The 19,325-nt window shown below is 36.8% G+C and overlaps 1 long non-coding RNA gene across 1 annotated transcript in view; it reads left to right on the top strand.

Annotated features, from left to right (window-relative positions):
- Window positions 1-18,707, top strand: part of LOC128863905 (uncharacterized) — a 111,881-nt gene extending 93,174 nt beyond the window's left edge. Inside the window, exon 3 of the long non-coding RNA XR_008454635.1 lies at window positions 18,601-18,707. This is a non-coding gene — a long non-coding RNA (uncharacterized LOC128863905). The remainder of the gene's footprint in view (window positions 1-18,600) is intronic.
- The last annotated feature ends 618 nt before the right edge of the window (window positions 18,708-19,325 follow it).

Below are 19,325 nucleotides of genomic sequence, written 5' to 3'. Positions count from 1 at the left end.
CGCACTTTATTTCATTTACTAATCGCTGGGAACGAATATTTAAGAATGAATGAACGAAATTCTTTTTATGCACCTGATGCTCAAGCTTGGGTTTCGAAACTTTGATCTTTCTATTGTAGTTACTTCAGCATTGTTGTTGCCATCGCTCCCACTCATTACATTGAATTGCCATAATCACACTGATTAGCGGTTCTTATTAAGAATTGTTGTTGTGTTCGATGCAGACAAAACTGCCTTATCTGAGCAAAACGCATCAAGAAATATATAAACAATTCAAAATAAATTCGAAAATGTTCACATTTCTGTTACTCTACGTGACAATGAGTATTTACCCGAAATTAGGTAAATACCCGGGTATGAAAATGGGTATAAATGGGTAAATACCCAGCGTTGGGTAAATACCCAGGTCTAAACCCATCTCTACTTACAGGTCACTTTGCTTGTAATAAACACTTTAACACAATAGGGTTATCTAGTACAAGATCCTGCAGGTTATGCTGTAATGAAGAGGAGTCAATGGAGCACTTAATATCCAACTGTGAGGCATTAGACCATAGGAGACAAAGAGTCCTGTGCTCGTACCTATTAGAGGAGGAAGACCTACAACTGCTCCCTCCTAAGGAGCTGGTTCGATTCCTCGGTATACTAAATAATTATAATTAATTAATTAGGGGCGCACAATAGATAAATCTGGCCGCAGTGCATAAAGGCCATGGCCTAATTTGTACAACCCTTACTATGATATCTCAGCGCATAGCAGAACTTTTTGAAAATAACTTGAACTTAGATTATTGATAAAAGGTTAAATATTATTAAAACACTTTAATATAACACTCGGGTTTTTGGGCCGATGATGCTTGAGAAACGAAAGACATTACTTGAAAAGGATGGGCAGTTATGTTCTCCAGTGCAACTGTTCAGGTTTTACAAGACAAATACGATGCTGTTCAATTTAGGACTTTAAAATTTTAACCAAAATTAGCTAATTTACTCAGCAATATTTCCATGCAAAAGTCCAAGTAGATGAGATCTACTTGATAGCCAGCCTTGAAGCTTTCGATACAGTCGTCATGAAAAATTCCAAGGTTTGGTCTATCCACGTAGACCTTTCACTCATGAATCCATGTTGATTCGCGCTTATAAGTTTAGAGACAGCAAAAATCAGCTTTTTCTTGTCAAGGGTCTCGAATAAATTAAGTCTTAAATTATTGCCAATTTCGTAATAGACCTATAATTTGTGACGTCCCTCTCTTTCTAACGGTTAAAGATTGGAGTTATATGAGCCTTTTTCCAATCCTGTAGAAATAGTCCAACTCTAAGATGCTCTCTATTAAATATTAATATTAATTGCTTTGTGAGCGAAAAGCAGACTTTTGGAGAACTTGTAACAGACCATCAGCAGTGGTTATGGGTGAGGGTTGCGGAATTGTAAGGTGTTGCAAGTAATGCACTAAAGGACAAAGAGGAATCTGAAAACCCTAAATACCTTAGATTAATACGCGAATCGCATACAAAATTAGTAATAAAAAAGTCGGCAAAAATATTTGCCGTTTCTTCTGCGGAATAAATTTGTATATGTTTGTCCCTATAAAACAAAAGGGATGGTAAACTTCAAGTAAAACTTTTTCATTAAATAAAAACCCGGAGGGCTTGCGGGTTCTCTTCAGTATTACGTACACAATTCCAGAGGAACCTGTTGTGCAAGACTTTATCAAGCTTCTTAAATTCGCATCGCATTTATAAACATTTTCAATTTTTTATTTGGATAAGTCACACACAAAAGTAGCCTAGCCCCTGCGGCTCACAGCGGATCAATTTCGTGGTCTAAGTGGTATCGCTGCCTCTATGTGCGATGCGGCTGCCAAACCTAACCTAACCTAGGTCCCACACTTAGAAAACCACCAGATAGCATCACTAGAATCGAACTGGAGCGGAAATCGCAAGGGAGTAGAGGTCACGATCGGCCAAATGTTACTTGAAGAAGAACGATGTTGTGCGAGCTAGCAAGATGCCAACATCACATGGGAGGTTGCAGGAACAATGCCCAAGAACCATACACGATGGAAGAGTCTTGTCGAGGCCCTATGCTACCGAGCAGAGTGAACAAAAATACAAGAAAAAAGAATAAAAGATTTTATTTAGAGTTTGTAGTTTAATTTTTAACACGCAGTTTTATGGCCCATTCAATTTTAGTATCTTTTGTTATACAATACTTTTTTACAATATAATCGCTATTGGCTCTACATCGGTCTCTACCGCTGTGCGTTTCAAACATCTTCGAGAAAAATTCAGCCGAGGTTAGCTGGAAGCTACATCGTTTACATAATTTTGTAGTCGGAAGCTTAAGCGCAAGTTTAAAGTTCCTAAAAAATCCGGTTGATTTTTTATAAAATCTCCCTTTGCGGTGTTGCCTATTTCTCCTTATAAGAAATACACGGCATTTTCTTCTTCGAGCTCCGGTTACTGCCTACTAAAGAAAGTGATTTGATTATGCCATTCAAGACTTGCCCAAATTTGCTTCGTCATAGGAGTTGTTGGATATATTCCAAAATCACGTCAGTGTGTTGAAAGAGCCAGTAATACGCACAGCTGCGATATAAAGCTCCTCTGTGTTATGCTTACGTCTAGATTTTTAAAATTATAATTAAGTGCTTTGACTACCGACGCGTCTTAAAGAGGTCCGCATTGAAACGCGTCCTTCATACTTTATTATCTCAAGTGGAAATCAGCGCTTACAACAGCCTTTCTTTAGTTTGAAAATTGAAGTCTGTTAATTTATACCTGCAACTATCTTGCACCAGAATCTTCCGGTGTGCTTTACTCGTATCAAGGAAAAAAAAAATACAAAACAAAAAAAAAAGAATGTATTTACAACGCAGTTGCCCTTTCTCTGTGGTATTTTTCCTTCCTGCTACTTCTACTTATTATAATTTTTTCATTTCCTACTTTATAAACACCCATTGAATTTGTTGTATTGTGCGCTTTCGCCCAACTAAGCGAAAGTTCTTACTGAGATTAAATTATTTTACTAACTAAGCGGAACAGAAGCGGCTGTTGGTCGCCACTCGACGTCTACTCGTATATGGTAGACCACTGTGTACATAAAAAAGCTGAAAAGAATAACAGTGCAGTCAGTTGTATAAACGAGAGCGGGCATACCCAATTGCATCATTAATCTCATCCACAACTAATGACCAACACTTGGCCACAACTTGGTTAACAGTTGCAGTGGCAGTAGCAGAGGTAGAGACAGCGAGAGTGAGAGAGAAGCAGTGGCAGCAGCAAGAAGTGAAAGCAAATGTAACGGTTAATGATGCGACGGATTGCGAGTGAAGGGAGGAGATACACTTGTGTTCTCAAAAATAGTAGTGCGACATATTGCAAAATATTGACTATTTATTTATTTTTTAGTTTTTATAATAATGTAAATTGGACTAAAACAAATTTAACTTAGAGTTTGAAACTTTGTAAAAAAAATTTAAAAAATTCAATAAATTTTCATAAAAATTTAAAACTTTTTAGTCGAATGGTTAGGTTAAATTGACCTAGTTGACTTACAATCACGCATATACTGATTCGGCCCATAGTGATAGCAGTTGGAGTTCATTACTTATTCGTTTTGAACATTTTAGTCTGAGTTTTTAGTAAAATTCCTGTTACACTGTTTTGTAGCCTATCAAATTGGTGTCTAATGCGCCAATTTAAATTGGCTTCTTCCTTATATTCAAAGTCTATTTTGCTACAATTGAGGGATGTGACCAATATTTTCAACTGAGAGGTGACAGATCGCTTTAAATTGACTTACAATTTCCGTTGATTTTTGGTATTCCTTCTTGTCAATGCTGTAATGCATTTTCTTCCATATAACAAATTCTCGAATTTTTTTTATGAGAGTAAAATGCAGAAGGTGGCCAACAGAATAAAACATATCCAAATCTCATGCAATTTTGGAGCTAGCTGAATATTGCACTTTATTAGATATAACAAAATTCAATGGGCTATAAAAGTGAATACAAATTTTGAGAAAAATATATGGACTTGTAAGACTGCAAGACGGTACCTATCGAATTTGATACAACAATGAGCTGGAGCTATTAGCAAAATTCGAAGCTGTGATAAGACTTTTGAAATCTCAGAGAATAAGATGGCTTGGACACGTGTTTAGAGTGCTCGAGGAGAGAACAACTCGAAAGCCAGCAGAATTACACCCTGTTGAAGACCGAAGAAGAGGGTGCTCCAGAAAAAGATGGCTCCAAGACGTGAAAGTTGTGCTCGAAAAGCTACACGTGCGGCGGTGGTACCTCCACCCATCCTTAGATAGACACAGATGGCACAAGGTTATGAATGAATCAATGGTTCTTCAAGGACTGTGATGCTAAGAAGAAGAAGAAAATTAAAGAAAAGATGGTAATTTTGAGCGAGAAATTGTATACCAAATCGATTGTGAATGGCAGAGCAGGAGAGTGTCTTCTGCGACAAGGATATACAGCAAAACCTATGATCCGAACGGAAATTTTTAAAGAAATGTCAACATATTTCAATGACAGTAAATCGAAATGAGACAAATTGATGAATATTTTCAAAACAGTGGCACACCTTGTCACAAAATGTGACATGATTAGCAGCTAAATTCCGTTTTTCGATAAACTTCTTAGAGTAAGGATATCTAAAAATAAAGTTTTGTATTTATGCGCCATTATTGGTTTATCGCTCATTACTTTAATTTCTACAAATTCTATAATTGAAACTCACTGAAAGTTGGAGACAAAAATGAGCTTCACCACATTTATTATTCATAGAATTAAAAACTTTTTTAAAGTAACTGCTTTATGCTTGGCTACCAAAGTCACTTCAATTAGCGCTGTTGCGAAAGGTTACTTTGGTTACTTCGCATTTTTCACCTCTCCGTTCTTCTCATTCGCCAATCAACAGCTGTCATACAGAAGCAAGCTTTCTTTTCTATTCCAGACGTTGACGAAAGCGCATGGACGCGCATATAAACAATTGTAAGAAACTTATAATATTTTAACATATTAATTGTAAACTTATTGATCGTTGAATTAAGTTTTCAGTCTTTCTAAAGAGTAAACAAACGCCGTCTTATTTACTGCACCAGAGCTTGCAAAAAGGGAATTTAGCCGCGTCACAAATCCGTCATCAACAAGTGCAAAACTTCAGGAATCTCGCCTTTGCTGGTACGGCCATGTTATGTGAAGACCAGAGTTTGACACAGCGAGGCTAGTTACAGATGGAGAAGTTTAAAAGAAGGACAGACAGATAACAAAAATCATGGACAAATAACTAAAAAAACGAAATGCGAAACAGAGGCGTGAGTATTGAGGCGAATCAGGACCGTTTGACCTGGAGATATCGCACAAGGAGAGCCGACGTGAAATAGGATAAGAGTAGACATAACAAGTGGTGAAACACAGAAATCTTTGCTGGAATACCGCAGCATAATAGCGGTGCAGTCACTGAACAATAGCAGCGCACTAACTGTGCATTATATCATATTTGGCGGCAGGTCAGTTTCTTTGTTCGGTTAGATGTCCTGCTAATCGGTGGCCAATACAAAAGTGCGTGCATAAAAAATGTGAGTTAGGCACGACAAACATCACGTCACCACTGGCAGTAAGCTGCAGTAAAAAATCACATCACCATATACCACCGTCTTGCTCTTCGTTTTCGTCACTCGCCATTCTTTGTCATCGCCTACCTACTGCTAAATGATTTTTAATACAATCTATCCTTCGCATGGTCGCGGCACGCACCTGTGCTTTTAACTACATTTGATTACAAAGATTTTGATAACTCGCAAATAAATCGAAATAAATCTATATACATATATAAAAGAAAGTCATGTTAGTTTCACTATTTATAACTCGAGAACGGCTGAACCGATGTGGCTGAAAATTAGTGGAGAGGTAGCTTAGAACCAGGACACGGACATAGGATACTTTTTGTCCCATTCGAACGCGTTTCTGTGAGTCACTATTAAATGTGGTATAAAAAAGGGCATCTGATATGAAATAACAAAACGCAAATGACAGCAAAACGAAATTTTGACTATGGTTAAGTAGAAAATTTGATAATATAAATTTTGTCAGAAATATGTATATAGTCACAGTAATTTATATTCTCTTTGAATCATCATTATTAATGTCGCGACTAAGACAATCGAATCTTCCCCGACAAAGCCGTAATGCAAGAAGGATACGAAACATTGCGAATGAAACGACTGAAGAAGCACAAGGAATTGCCCGTGAAGAGCGCCGCGTTAGTATGTCTCGACTTCGTGCTTCTCAATCACAAGAGCAAAGCGAGGCAGCCCGTGAAATGGCTTGGTTGGCAATGCGAAATCGTCGAACGGATAACAGAGATAAACAAGTACATCATTTCGACGCACAAGAAGAAAATTATCAAGTGCTGATTTGAATCGAGCAGCGTTTCGATATGATTGCAACACTGATTACTGCTTGCATCCTGGCGTTTGCATTGGGTCAATGAACGTTGGTTGCGAGTATTGTGGCGCATTGAAGTTTTCCGCAGAAATGCCCGGATTGTGCTGCCTTAGTGGAAGAGTGAAATTGCCATTATTGACTTTTTTGAAGGCGCAATGATTGTACTGTCTGGCGACTTCCGCCAAACACTGCCAGTAATTCCAAGATCAACGGCTACTGACGAAATAAACGCTTGCCTCAAATCATCGAATCTATGGCGCTATGTGAAGAAACTTCAGCTGACAACAAATATGAGAGTTGCATTGCTTAATGACACATCTACTGAAGATTTCTCTGAGCAATTACTGACTATCGGTAATGGTCGAGTACCTGTCGACGAATCGAGCGGATTGATTTCATTTCCTCAGAATTTCTGTAACTTTGTCTCATCGAAAGACAAACGCAAAGTATTCCCAAACATCATTAATAACTACAAAAATAATGAATGGTTGAGTGAGCGAGCAATTTTAGCGGCTAAGAATAAAGATGTGGATGACCTAAACTACATAAGTCAAAATGATATCATTGGAACAATGCATTCATTCAAATCCATTGACTGTGTAACAAATGAAGATGAAGCCACCAACTATCCAATTGAATTTTTAAACTCCTTGGATGTGCCTGGCTTACAACCGCACTATTTACGCCTAAAAGTTGGCTCCGTAGTAATCATGCTTCGAAACATAAGCCCACCAAAACTTTGCAACGGTACGCGTTTGGTGGTAAATGAATTGAGGATCGCGATGATCCCAACGGATCTTCCGTTTGAGTTTAAAAGACTTCAATTTCCGATCCGTCTTGCATTCGCATGACCATTAACAAATCACAATGGCAATCCTTGAAAGTTTGTGGTCTGAATCTAGAAAATCAATGTTTCTCACATGGTCAATTATAGGTGGCATGTTCACGGGTCGGAAAACCATCTGCGTTATTTGTTCTTGCACCTGACAATAAAACAAAAAATGTCGTGTATCACAAGATGCTTAAGAGTGCAATCTATTAAAGGTTCATTGAAATACTTGATTAATAAAAAAATTAACTTAATAATATCAAAAATCTGCTTTTTTATTGCCTCTAGGGCGCACAGTGCGGCCAATTCCCGAAAAGCTGGCCAAAACTCAAAGAATTAAGTAATTGATTCAAAATTTCTTACTCGGGGGTTGTCGGGGTCGCTGATTATGAATTTGATCTTAAAATTTTGAAAATCCACCCCCTTCCACCCCTATTGGCCACCCCCTCACGTGAAATAGCGTATATTCAATCAAGATGCATGTAAATTTATATGTTTTCGGGGTCGCAAGGTAGCAAGTGGTAGCAGCTGAATCTTGTTTTATTCAGTAACCATTACTTTTTTGAGTAACCTTTAATAGGTTTCAAAGCAGCATATGACGGCGTTGTATTACTATACAGTTTGAAAACTCAAATTTTATAAAAAAAAAAATTGCAAAAAATGTATCTACGTATTGCTGCAGCTAAACATTTTGTGTCGAGGTATTGATATGTACTAAAGATTTCTCGTATTTTACTAACCTTCCGAAGATGATTCCATTTGGTTTTGTTCAATTTACTCCATTACAAAATCTTTCAAATGTGTACAACTTTCACTATTCATCGACAGTAATACGATGCTCAAACGAAGGCCACGTTGCGACTGAAAATACAGAGGATACTTAGGGTACAGGACGTTGCTATGAACCGTTTTCACTACTCAAGGCATTACTGTAGCCAACCCAAAGACAAAAAAACTCTATCTAGAAACTTTTTTTTCGACTTTTGACCAGCTTTTTGGGAATCGGCCGCACTGTGGGGCGGAACAAATTTCGCCGGGTCAGCTAGTTCTTAATAAAATTTCTAATATTCAGAACTAGAAAAACGCTTATAGCTCCAACAACAAGAACAAAAAAAAAATAAATAAGTAGTCAAAACTTTGTAATATATCGCACTGCTATTATTTCGAACACTGCTGTATGTGCGCTGTTGCGTGTCAGTGTTGTTGACGCTCCCTTGCTAGCACAAGGGTCAATCGAATACGGCGCGTTGTGGTTTCGGGTGAGTGGTAATGACGCTCATTATCACAGCTCAAGAAATATTCATTTTATTACTGCTTCGGTCAGCGCCTGTTGGGCTGAAGTATCAAATGCGGCGATGCGGTGGTGTGAGCACACTGAATAGCAGATATTTGCATCATAAGTACGCAAACATAGCTCGGTTATACGTACGGCAGTATGTGCAGAGATATTCACTTTGTGCGCGTTCTTATTTTGTCGCATAAATTACGAATTCCGCTGATGGCTCATTATGGCTGAACAATTTATTTAGTGGAAAAAAGCGAAGTTTTCCCTAACAGAAATTTGGCAGATTTGAGAAAAAGCTAGAAAGAAACATTTGATGATAAATAGTAAGCATATAAATAGAACGCGTGGGTGGTGAATGACGGATTTTAAAAGTATGCAATGACTTCAAATGCTTTTTTTTTTGAAAGCGGGATGAGTTACCCGGGAGAAACGCGCAAATTTAGGGTGAATCGAATTAAATTATGAAAAAAAATTGTACTCTATAAAAATTCTTAATTCTATGAATAATAAATTTAGCAAAGGTCATTTTCGGCTTCAACTTTCAACGGCTTTCAATGCCCTGTTAAAGTTTGAAAAATTATAGAAATTAAAGTAATGAGCCTTAAAGCAATAATGTGATCCGAATTTGGCGCGTTAATACAAAAATTTATTTTTAGGCGTTCATGCTCTGAGAACTTTACGCAAAATAGAAATTTACACTACAAAAAACTTACTTAACTGCTATAGGTAAGCGCTTCCAAGCCCCGAGTGAAACCTACCACGGCGCTTTTGGCTAATAGTGTGAATCCGTGAGTGCACAGTCTCACTCATATTGAAGTCTCTGACACTCTTTCAATAAAACAAAGAATTTTGAAGGTGATGAATTTATACTTTTCTTACTCTTCAAAGGGTCAAATATATTTGTGTTCGTGCATACTTCACTCAGTGACTTCCTACTGAATGAGTTAGCCATTCTTCAATCAAACAAAGCCCACTTGGGCAAAGAGGAAAACAGGAGAACGAAAATAACAAAAGAGCAAAAACTGAATAGATGGGGTAAAGGAAGTAGGCGCTTTGGACAGGAGGAGGCTTACCAAACGGTGACTAATTACACTGCGTTAACCGCTTCAAGTTGTTGATAAAATTCACCAGGCATGTAATGTTTAAAGCTTCTATATCCGCCGGTCTGCTCAAAGACCCGCAGACATATTCAGAGTTACGTCAACAATAACCGAACGCTGGCTTCTGGGAGACCATGCGAAGAAGATGGCAAGAAGAACCTAAGGAAACAGTCTTCAACTACCTGTGTGAGTGCCCAAGTCTGGGTGCTCTATGACATAGAATGCTGGGGGAAATCTCGATGGTTCACTTGAAAGAAATTGGAAAAAGAATATAGGGTAAACAGATTCATAGTCCAATCCAAACGGTTCGGGTTGATAAAAGGCAGTGGTTTTTTGGCATCTTTTGTGCCAATTTGGCTTGGGCAGTATCAGTCAGATAATATCTCCACCAACAGCACTATATACGCAGGTATAGCAAAAAAGGGAGAGCGCAGATTTCTGAATCTTTGCTCGATGAGAGGAGGGCAGCTGAGGAGAAGGTGCTGCGACGCTTCCACCTCATACTTCAGACAGCTTCTGCAGAAAGAGCTGGAGGCAATCACATGCCTCACCGCGTGCATACCTAATAAGCAGGGTAAGGACATCAACCAGCATTGTCTATTGCAGCGATAGCTGCAGCTTTTCCTCAGAAGTTCCCTTGAGCACCTGCAGCTACCCATTACCAGAAGAATCTCTCGACTTGCACGTCTGCGCGTTAATCCTGTGCTCGCTGAGTTGACGCGTGGTCAATTTTTTCAGCAGCAGACCGCAGGCTCTCAAAGGAACATCAATCTTCTCATCTCCCGGTGTAACCATCTGGAAGGTCCCCTGTCTAGCCATCCAACTCATCAACCCATTAGTTTTCCGCTATGGTACTGTGAGCGGGAATCCAAATGAGCGTTGTACATGAATATAAACATAAGTTTGCACGGAAAGTACGCCAATGGATCGAGTGGGCATCACTCGGCTATCCAATTATCAGCTTTAGTGCTAACAGCTGTTGATATGAGACTCCATAAGGGAATTGCTGAGATAAGTAGACGCAAACGTGCAGATTTCAATAAGAAATCTTGACAGTGAGCCCCACTAAGGCTCGAAGTCTCCTATAAAACAGTTCGCCAAGTTTTGAAGTCCTTCATGAATAATCAGTTCCTTCCCACGTTTTGACACTTTGAAAGGCTTAGTAAATAGAATATTCCATCCACTAGTATTTAGCTTGACCGAAATACTACTGCAATGTTCAAAAGACCAAAACAATGATAATTGTCCTTGACAGCGAGCTGACATAAAACTATTCTATTCTGGTCCACAGAAGTTTTCTCAATCACCCAGTACTTAGTCTTCAAAAGCCTGAAATGTCAGGATAATATTTTGTAGCATAAACCTCCGGCTTACGAGCCACTAGCACTGCAGTGCGGATCAAGGAGTGGCCAGATATAATTATTTTGCTGTGACTGTGACTCGATACTTTTTTAACACATAAAAAATGGTTTGCCTTGGCTGCGGGCGATACGAGTTGGCCATATGGACACATAAAACTTGTGTGTGCGCATATGAAAGGCCGGTCAGGTATTACAAGAAGCATAGGAATGAGTGTAGGATAAAACCCATCAAACGTAAAGACCACCCGAACTCGAAGAAATTCAGAGTCCATTCAGTTTAAGGCGAAATAGGCCAACGATGTGAAGTAGAGAAATCCAGAAGGCGATTTAGTTAATATCGATATCTTTTCCCTACTGAGCTGACATGAAAAGCTGTGGCTGTTGCACCAAGATGCTTAACTTTAGAAATACTGAATCTTAGGATAAAACTTGATTGCCCAAAATGGCTGCATTGCAAAGAAATATGTTTAACACAAACATATATACCGGAAATGAAGGCGGGGAAAGGTAACTGCAATTATTAACAATTGCATTTACATGCTGCAATTGCCATTGGTTTTATAATTTAAATTAAAAATCACCCAAAATTACTTTCAAGGGCAATCTAGTGTTAAAGGCATGAGTTGGTCGACTGTTCGTTGTAAGCATATATACTTAAAATTACTATTTTATTGTAAACTTAGAATGTTTTTTAAATCACTTACTCTCCATTATAATTTTTCTTTCCACTTTTAATAATTTAGTCCACTTGTAGTGAAGTTTCTGCACTCAACTAAATCATATTTCCGCTACTCTATACTCAGTGACAAGAGAGGTAATCACTGTAACCATAATAGGCAATAACAAAAAAAAAATTACAACAATAAATATGCTCATACACCCGAGTGAACTGAAACAAAACGAACGCATTTGAAGGCTCGTAAAGAAACAATGGCGCATGGTCGGGTTACTGTCTATTCGGTGAAGAAAGCACAGACAATTTGCTTAAGCGAGCACCTTCGTACAAACGTACATACACATGCATGCATATAAGTGCACAGTACTCATACCTACATAACTCTTCATGATTATAATAATGAATATGAGTCGGAAATGTCAGGGCACATCAACGTCAGCGACTTTGCGACTGCTCTGCTCTGCTCTGCACCACTTTTTTCTGCTTTGCTTAGATTTGCGTTTCACAACGTTTTGCGTTGAGCCTACGTCACACTGTTAATGACTAATGATGACAATAAGTCTTAACATGCTTACGTCCTTTGCCATGAATGTACGTACCTACTTTGGCAGCACCAACAAAAAAAACTGCGAAGACAACATAAAGAGTAGCAGACACAACAATGGTAATACTTAATGAGTGCAAGGAAACGAGATCAACAGCGGGCGAAGAGGTTCGTAACCGGCAAGGATTATCACTTGGCAGCAAAAGCGATTATGGCGGAAATGACGACAAAAAAAGGCAGATGAGCGGCAAATTCTACACAGCCATGGGCTCGAAAGGCGTTTATGTAGTATAAGCGGGGGCAAACTAGTGTGTTAATTTGCCTTTCGCTGAAGCTTTGGCCGTAAATTTACTGTAAATGCCATTGGGACGCACCACTTGCCTTTCTTTATTGTTTAAAGCAATCTTTTTGCTGGCCTATGTGTACACTAACCCGAAAAAGTATGCGTTCAGTTTTTTATCTAAAATATTCACAATGTTTGCCACGTTAAATATTTGTCGATAATTTTTTTTTATTTAGTTCTTACTAAAAATTTAGAAAAAATAAAAAAAATCAGAAAAATAAATTTAAAAAAATTTAGCAAAATTAGTTTAAAAAAATTCAAAAAATTAGTTTAAACAAATTTAGAAAAAAATTTTGGAAAAATTCAAAAAAATAAATATAGAAAACTTCAGAAAAATATGTTGCGGAAAATTCAGAAAACTAAATTTCCAAAAGTTCAGAAAAATAAATTCAGAAAAATTCAGAAAAATTTGAGAAATAAATTTTGAAAAAATAAGGGAAATAAGTTAACAAAATTTTAGAAAAACAAATTTTGAAAAGCTCAGAAATATAAATTTTGAAAAATCTAGAAAACAAAATTTGGAAAAATCCAGAAAAATAAATTTGAAACATATGTATTTAGAAAAAGAAATTTAGAAAATTCAGAAAAATAAATTAAGAAAACTTTAGAAAAATAAATTAGGAAATCAGGAAAATAAATTTAGAAAAATTCAAAAAAATAAGTTTAAAAAAATTTAGAAAAAAAAGGTTGGAAAATTTCAGAAACATAAATTTAAAGAAATTCAGAAAAATATGTTTCGAAAAAGTCAGAAGACTAAATATCCAAAAATTCAGAAAAATAAATTAAGAAGAATTCAATAAAAAAAGTTTCGAAAAATTACAAAAATAGGTTTGGAAAAATTCAGAAACATAAATTTAGAACAATTCAGAAAAATAAACTTAGAAAAACTCAGAAAAATAAAATTTATCAAATACAAAAAAATACAATTAGAAAAATTCAGAAAAATACAATAGATTTCTAAAAATTCAGATAAATTAGTTTGAAAAAATTCAAAAAATAATTTTGTATAAAATATGAGCTAAAAAACTAAAAGAAAGGTGTGCTATTTAAAAAATCAACCCACAAACTCAAGGAGAATAAAGATTTGGGCTGACAAGAGCAGATATCCTTTATATGGAAGAAAATACCCAAAAATAAAATAACTTAAATAAAATAACTTTCTAAGCCATTTTACATTTTGTAGAAAGATAAACTAAACACAGACTTTTTCAGCCTGGTGTATGCCTACCTTGTGCTTCCAAACCCTCCATCTTCATGCCATCACTTGATCCTTTATCTTTTTGCCTATTCTCTCCTCCCCATTTTCCGCTAGAGTAATAACACAAGCGGCGAATTTATTCTTTCGTCCAAGTGGGGCCTCTCATGGGCAACCAGAAACCTAACCTAAGCAAACCATATATGAATGTACGTCGTTTTATTAATGAGGCTATTGTAGAAGGAAATTAACATAAGTAAACAGCCACATACCATTTCACTAAATTGTGCATTTGTATTCACTTACACTTATCTGTCGTTTGTTCGCGCCTTTAGCTGATTTTTATGGCATACTCTTAAAGTGTCGGCTCTGCTGAGGGTGTCTTCGACTGTGCGATTATGATTTGATGATGCCCTAAAAACACGTCATATATTTAATTTGCACATTTCGCATGCGAAAAAAAGAGAACAAATAGTAAAACAAAATAAAACCAAATCTCTCTGGCTGTTGCTGGCATATTTATAGTGTGAGGAATATTAAAGAAAATATGCCTTCAAAGGCAAAACACATATGCCCCTGCTAATAGTAGATAACAAACATCTGCTAAGCACAACAAGTTTGCCTTTATTTGGTTTTTATTTTTATTATAGCTTCATAAAGGCCTATTCGGGCATTAGGGGTGCTCGTAGTATTAATTTCCACAAATGAAATATTTTCTTTCATATTTTTTGCTTTATGGGCAAGACGACATCTTGGAGATGCATTTCAATCATTGCATTGAAATAATCTTTGTCCGTGTCTCTTACACTTCTGTACCTAAATCCAAATTTTAGATCAAAGGAATTTTCGAGGTGCAAACACCGCGCGAAAATACTTAGATCAGTTTTGATAATTTTTTTCCTTTTAGTTGTTTTGGAAGCATGCCACACATTGGGTTGTCTTTCTGATTACTCATTCTTTTTCTTATTTTTGTATAAAAATAAAGTCCATTATATAACAAAAACTATATAAATGTGATTTTAAAATCTAATAAAAAATTTTCGCTTATAACTACGACAATATTAATCCTCATCTTGTGTCCTCTTGGGTTCCTATTTGTGTATCTCACTATTCCCATATTTATTTCAAAGTTTATTCTGATTTTATTTATACGTAGTTAATTTGAAGTTTGCTTTATACAAAAATATCCTATTTTGAATTTTAAAACTTCCAATCAGTTGATGCATTGTAAAAGAATAAATAGTCTAACAAATACAGCCTAATTTTTAATAACAAAATAAATGACTAAAAAATTAGAAAAATTCCAGAAACTTTCCTGCCAATTTCACCTAACGCTATTTAATTAGAGTTCCTAGAAAAAATTGCAGTATGCAGTTTTACAGTTCATTAAATTTTAGTCTAGTAAAGTGCAAGTTTGGAGTTTCGAGAAATCCGCATTGACTTTTTATAATTTTTTTCCCTGACGATGTTGCGTATTTTCCGCACAAAAAAATATGTCGTGCATTCGTTTTGTCGCATGATATACATACGGCTCTGCGTATGTGTGAGTTTATGTATATGTATATGCATATCTATATGTATATATAAATCTGATAAACGAGAAAGTGCCCAATAAACAGGGACTCTCCCACCAGATACCTATATAATCTGTGTTTGTTTTATATTTGTATGAATTATTATTTCTGATCTAAGCTGCTTTAACAGCATGAGCGCATAATTTTTTGGGGCAAATAAGCTGCTTAACGTAATAGCGTACAGTGCGGTAAAAATGTGGTGAAGGAATTAAGGATAACTTTTAGCTATTATGTTAAATGTATGCCAATATGAGTATAAGTTTATGCCCAACTTGAAAATAAGTCAGGGCCGGGCAAGCATACAAAATTTGTAAAGATGCCTCATTACCCGCAAAATAAAGTAGGCATAATTGGCCAGTGGGGCAACCTAAAAGATGTAGGTGAATATGCAATTGATTGTGGCTGGTAAGGTAGACCGCGGAGCTCTTTTATTTGCCATACTTAAGAGTTTCGTTAGCTCTGCTAGTGAGGTATACAAAAAAAAGAAAGGTTCGTCTGTGCAAGACCAGCTACTAAGTTGGTCAATAATTTTTGCGGCTTGATAATAAAAACACATTTTTTTGGTTTGAAGTAGACTTTATTATTCGGTCTAGTCTTCCTAAACATCAATACAGTTATTCCAACGAGATTCCATCCGTAAAGTGAGAATCTGAAGGGGCAGCAAAATATGCTTCCACAGCCGTTATGACCTCATCATTTGATGAAAGAAGCTTTCCAGATGCCAGCCGACAATAGAGTTCCTTACGTTATCGTCGGTAGGAAGTGTGGTGGTTTAATCTTAGATAGAGACCAATGGATAAGTCCAGAGAACCAGAAACGATATTTCAGTACACTTTCTACACCGATGGATGATACGTAGGCATATACGCTAAAAACTCTTACGCTACAGGACAGATGGGTACGGAAGTGTATGATATCTTAAATGTAAAGAGAAAAGGCCGCATGTTAGTAGGGTTATCTAATAAAAGTGGTTATTTTGATATTCAAGGAAAAATGTTATTTTTTAATATAAATGATTGGATGTTTATTTCATTATAAAGAGGAAGGTATGCCGTTAATAGTGGAAAATAACATCAGGCCAATGACTATGACGACCACGCTTACAGGACAATATCCTTTTCATGAAATTTTCCATAACCGAATTGCAAAGTGGCTGTCCTATGTCCTCGATAGCCTCACGAATTCTATCTTTCATTCCATATGTTATTGGAAAACCCTTTAGTATTGGAATTTGTAGTGACAGTCAAGCTGTACTAAAATCCACACTGCTCTTCGAAATTCTTTGCTGAATGTAAGACAAAACTAAACAATGTTGCAAAACACAACAAAAAGTTTGCCTTATATGGAAGCCTGGATATTGTGGTATTACAGGGGTCGAGTTGGCTGATAAACTGACTAATGAAGGTTCTGCAAGCATACCACTAGGTCCTGAACTCTTTCTAGGTTGCTCTGAGTTGGGCTCCTGCAGAGTAGCCAAGTGCTTTGTGAAAGAACCAAACGGGAAATTAGCGACCTTTCTCATACAACTTTGTAGGATGTACCTGAGACTACTTGGGGGTGTAGTATGTAGCATGTGGCTATCGTGGGAATCATTGAATACCCCATGTACCAATCCTGTTTTGAGAATGAGGACATTGTAAAGCATTTTCTCTGTAGCTGCCAAACGTTTTCTAGAATCTGATTTAGGCTGATTACATCGTACAAACAGTGAATTTTTATAGGAATTTTCTCTCTCTTCCACTCTCTTTCCAACTCGGGAGGAAGGGACTTTCACTAAACGACTTCGACACTACTGTATAGACTAGTTGTTAAAAAAATGGATTGTGGTGTTGTAGCAAGCACATATATATTCTCATTAGACCTATAATTGAAAATCTGTGCGTCTTCCTAATGCTTGTAGTGTCTTCCAGGCGGAAGTATTGGCAATAGGGCAAGCTTTCGCGTTATCGCTATTATTTAAGATAGACAAGCTGCAAACTAGGCACTGGATTAAGTTATAACAACCTTTTAACTGGTGAAGCAAAGTAGGAATACCCTCACCACCTTGAGCAAAATTCATTTCGTTACCCTAATCTGGGTCCCGGAGCATCGGAACATTAAAGGAATCGAAAATGCAGACGATCTGGCAAGAGGGGGATCTGCTATGGGTAACATTCTTGTGGAATCAGAATGCAAGAACAAGAATGTAATTTCTTCATCATACATACAAATCGCGATTTGTAGATGAGAAGTCAGCAGAACGTTGCACTTACAAGCAAACTTCAACATTTATAAGTATGAAACGAAGGGTTGCTTGCAGACTAACGTCAGTCACAACTGGCTTCTGGCCCATATGAGAGCAGGCCGCCAAAACGGGTATCCCTTACAGGTCATTCTGCCATTTTAGTAATCAACCGGAGAAACATGAAATTAGTTTCGACTTCCCCTGGGAATGCTCTGCTCTATGGAAGGCGAGGTTGTTAACCCTTGGCAAACCGCTTTTTGGGAATCTTGAAGAGCAGGCTGATAAAGTTTCAAGCAACCTTATTAGGTTTCTCAACCGCACAGACTGGATATAGTTGTAAAGGAATAACCCGTATTTGTTGGTAGCGGGGAAGTGGCAACAAAACTGTGCGCTAGTTGAATTCTTGCTGAATCACCACTTAAACCAACCAACCAACCGCTTTTATATAGATAGTTACATTGTATACCCGTAGTTCAATTGAAGTTGAGTAAAACCAACCACTTACAGTAAACATTTTTATTGGTTCAGTTTTCCACGAAGGGCAATACTAGTACAAGTAATTTGTAAGCACTCCAAATAAATAATTAATTCGTTACAGTTCGCTTTTTTCGCACCTAATGAGATCTTCTTGTCTCACCATATCAAAGACAAACTGTTCGAGCAAAACTTCCCGATGGATAAAGAAGTCATTGATTAGTGCAAAAAGACATATTTTAGAGCTACTTCAGACGGAGTATGAAAAATGTTTTGATAAATGATTCAAAGGCATGCAAAAGTGTATAAATCAAAAAAGGGACTATTTTGAAAAACAACAAAGCCATTGTAAATGATAATCTACAGTGTTTTTAGGCTTACTGTACTAATTGTCACCGTAGAAGAAAAAAATGAGGGTAACAGTGAACATACAACTAAATTATATTCAAAAATATTTTTTTCTTAGTACTTTTTTCAGTTATACAAAGCCCACTGAATACGTAATTTATTCAATTAAATTTCTTTACTTTTCAGGGCGCACCCACACCTAAGCACAACCAGATAAATATAAACTAAAAGGTAAGTGGAAGTATTCTCTGCATTTTTTGAATTTCATTTAATTGCATTGCTGCGAAGTCTGCTAAATGACAAATAGATCTCCATTAATTCATTAAAAAAACTTTATTAAATGCTGTCCTCTAGGTACGGAATTAAATTTGTGTTTATGTTGCTGTATACATCAACTTCTTTGCGATGTAAATGAAGCGCATAAAATAATCTTTTACTCTTTTAGATCAATAAACTATTCAAATTTGCCCAAATACTCGTAAGGGTCACGAGAATTGTTTGCAATGTCAGTTCATGCAGTCGCTTTATGGGAACCTGGGGATTTGCCTAATCAATTTGAAATCACTACCAGCTATATTTGAATATTCCGTAGGCCCTCTGATTTCGTAGTAAGCATTACTTACGCATATGATTTGCATATAAAATGGGTGTATGTGTGTGTATATGTAAATTTGTAAGTGCGCGAGTGTGTTTGTGTGAATTCAAGTGGGAGAAAGTAAATATTGAATGGCACAGCAGGAAGTGTTATTGGAGGAAGTTGGTTATTGGAGTAAACAAATTACTGTATTGCATGACAAAATGGATGAGCAAATGAAATTCTCAGTTTAGTTTGAGCTTGGCAGAAAGAGGGAAGCTTAATTTGATTTAGTTTTGCAAGATAAAAAATATTTTTCGGTGTAGACAAATACTAA

The sequence above is a fragment of the Anastrepha ludens genome, chromosome 5, assembly GCF_028408465.1.
Source record: "Anastrepha ludens isolate Willacy chromosome 5, idAnaLude1.1, whole genome shotgun sequence".
NCBI classification, from domain to species: domain Eukaryota; kingdom Metazoa; phylum Arthropoda; class Insecta; order Diptera; family Tephritidae; genus Anastrepha; species Anastrepha ludens.
This window is presented reverse-complemented; position numbering and strand designations above follow the sequence as displayed.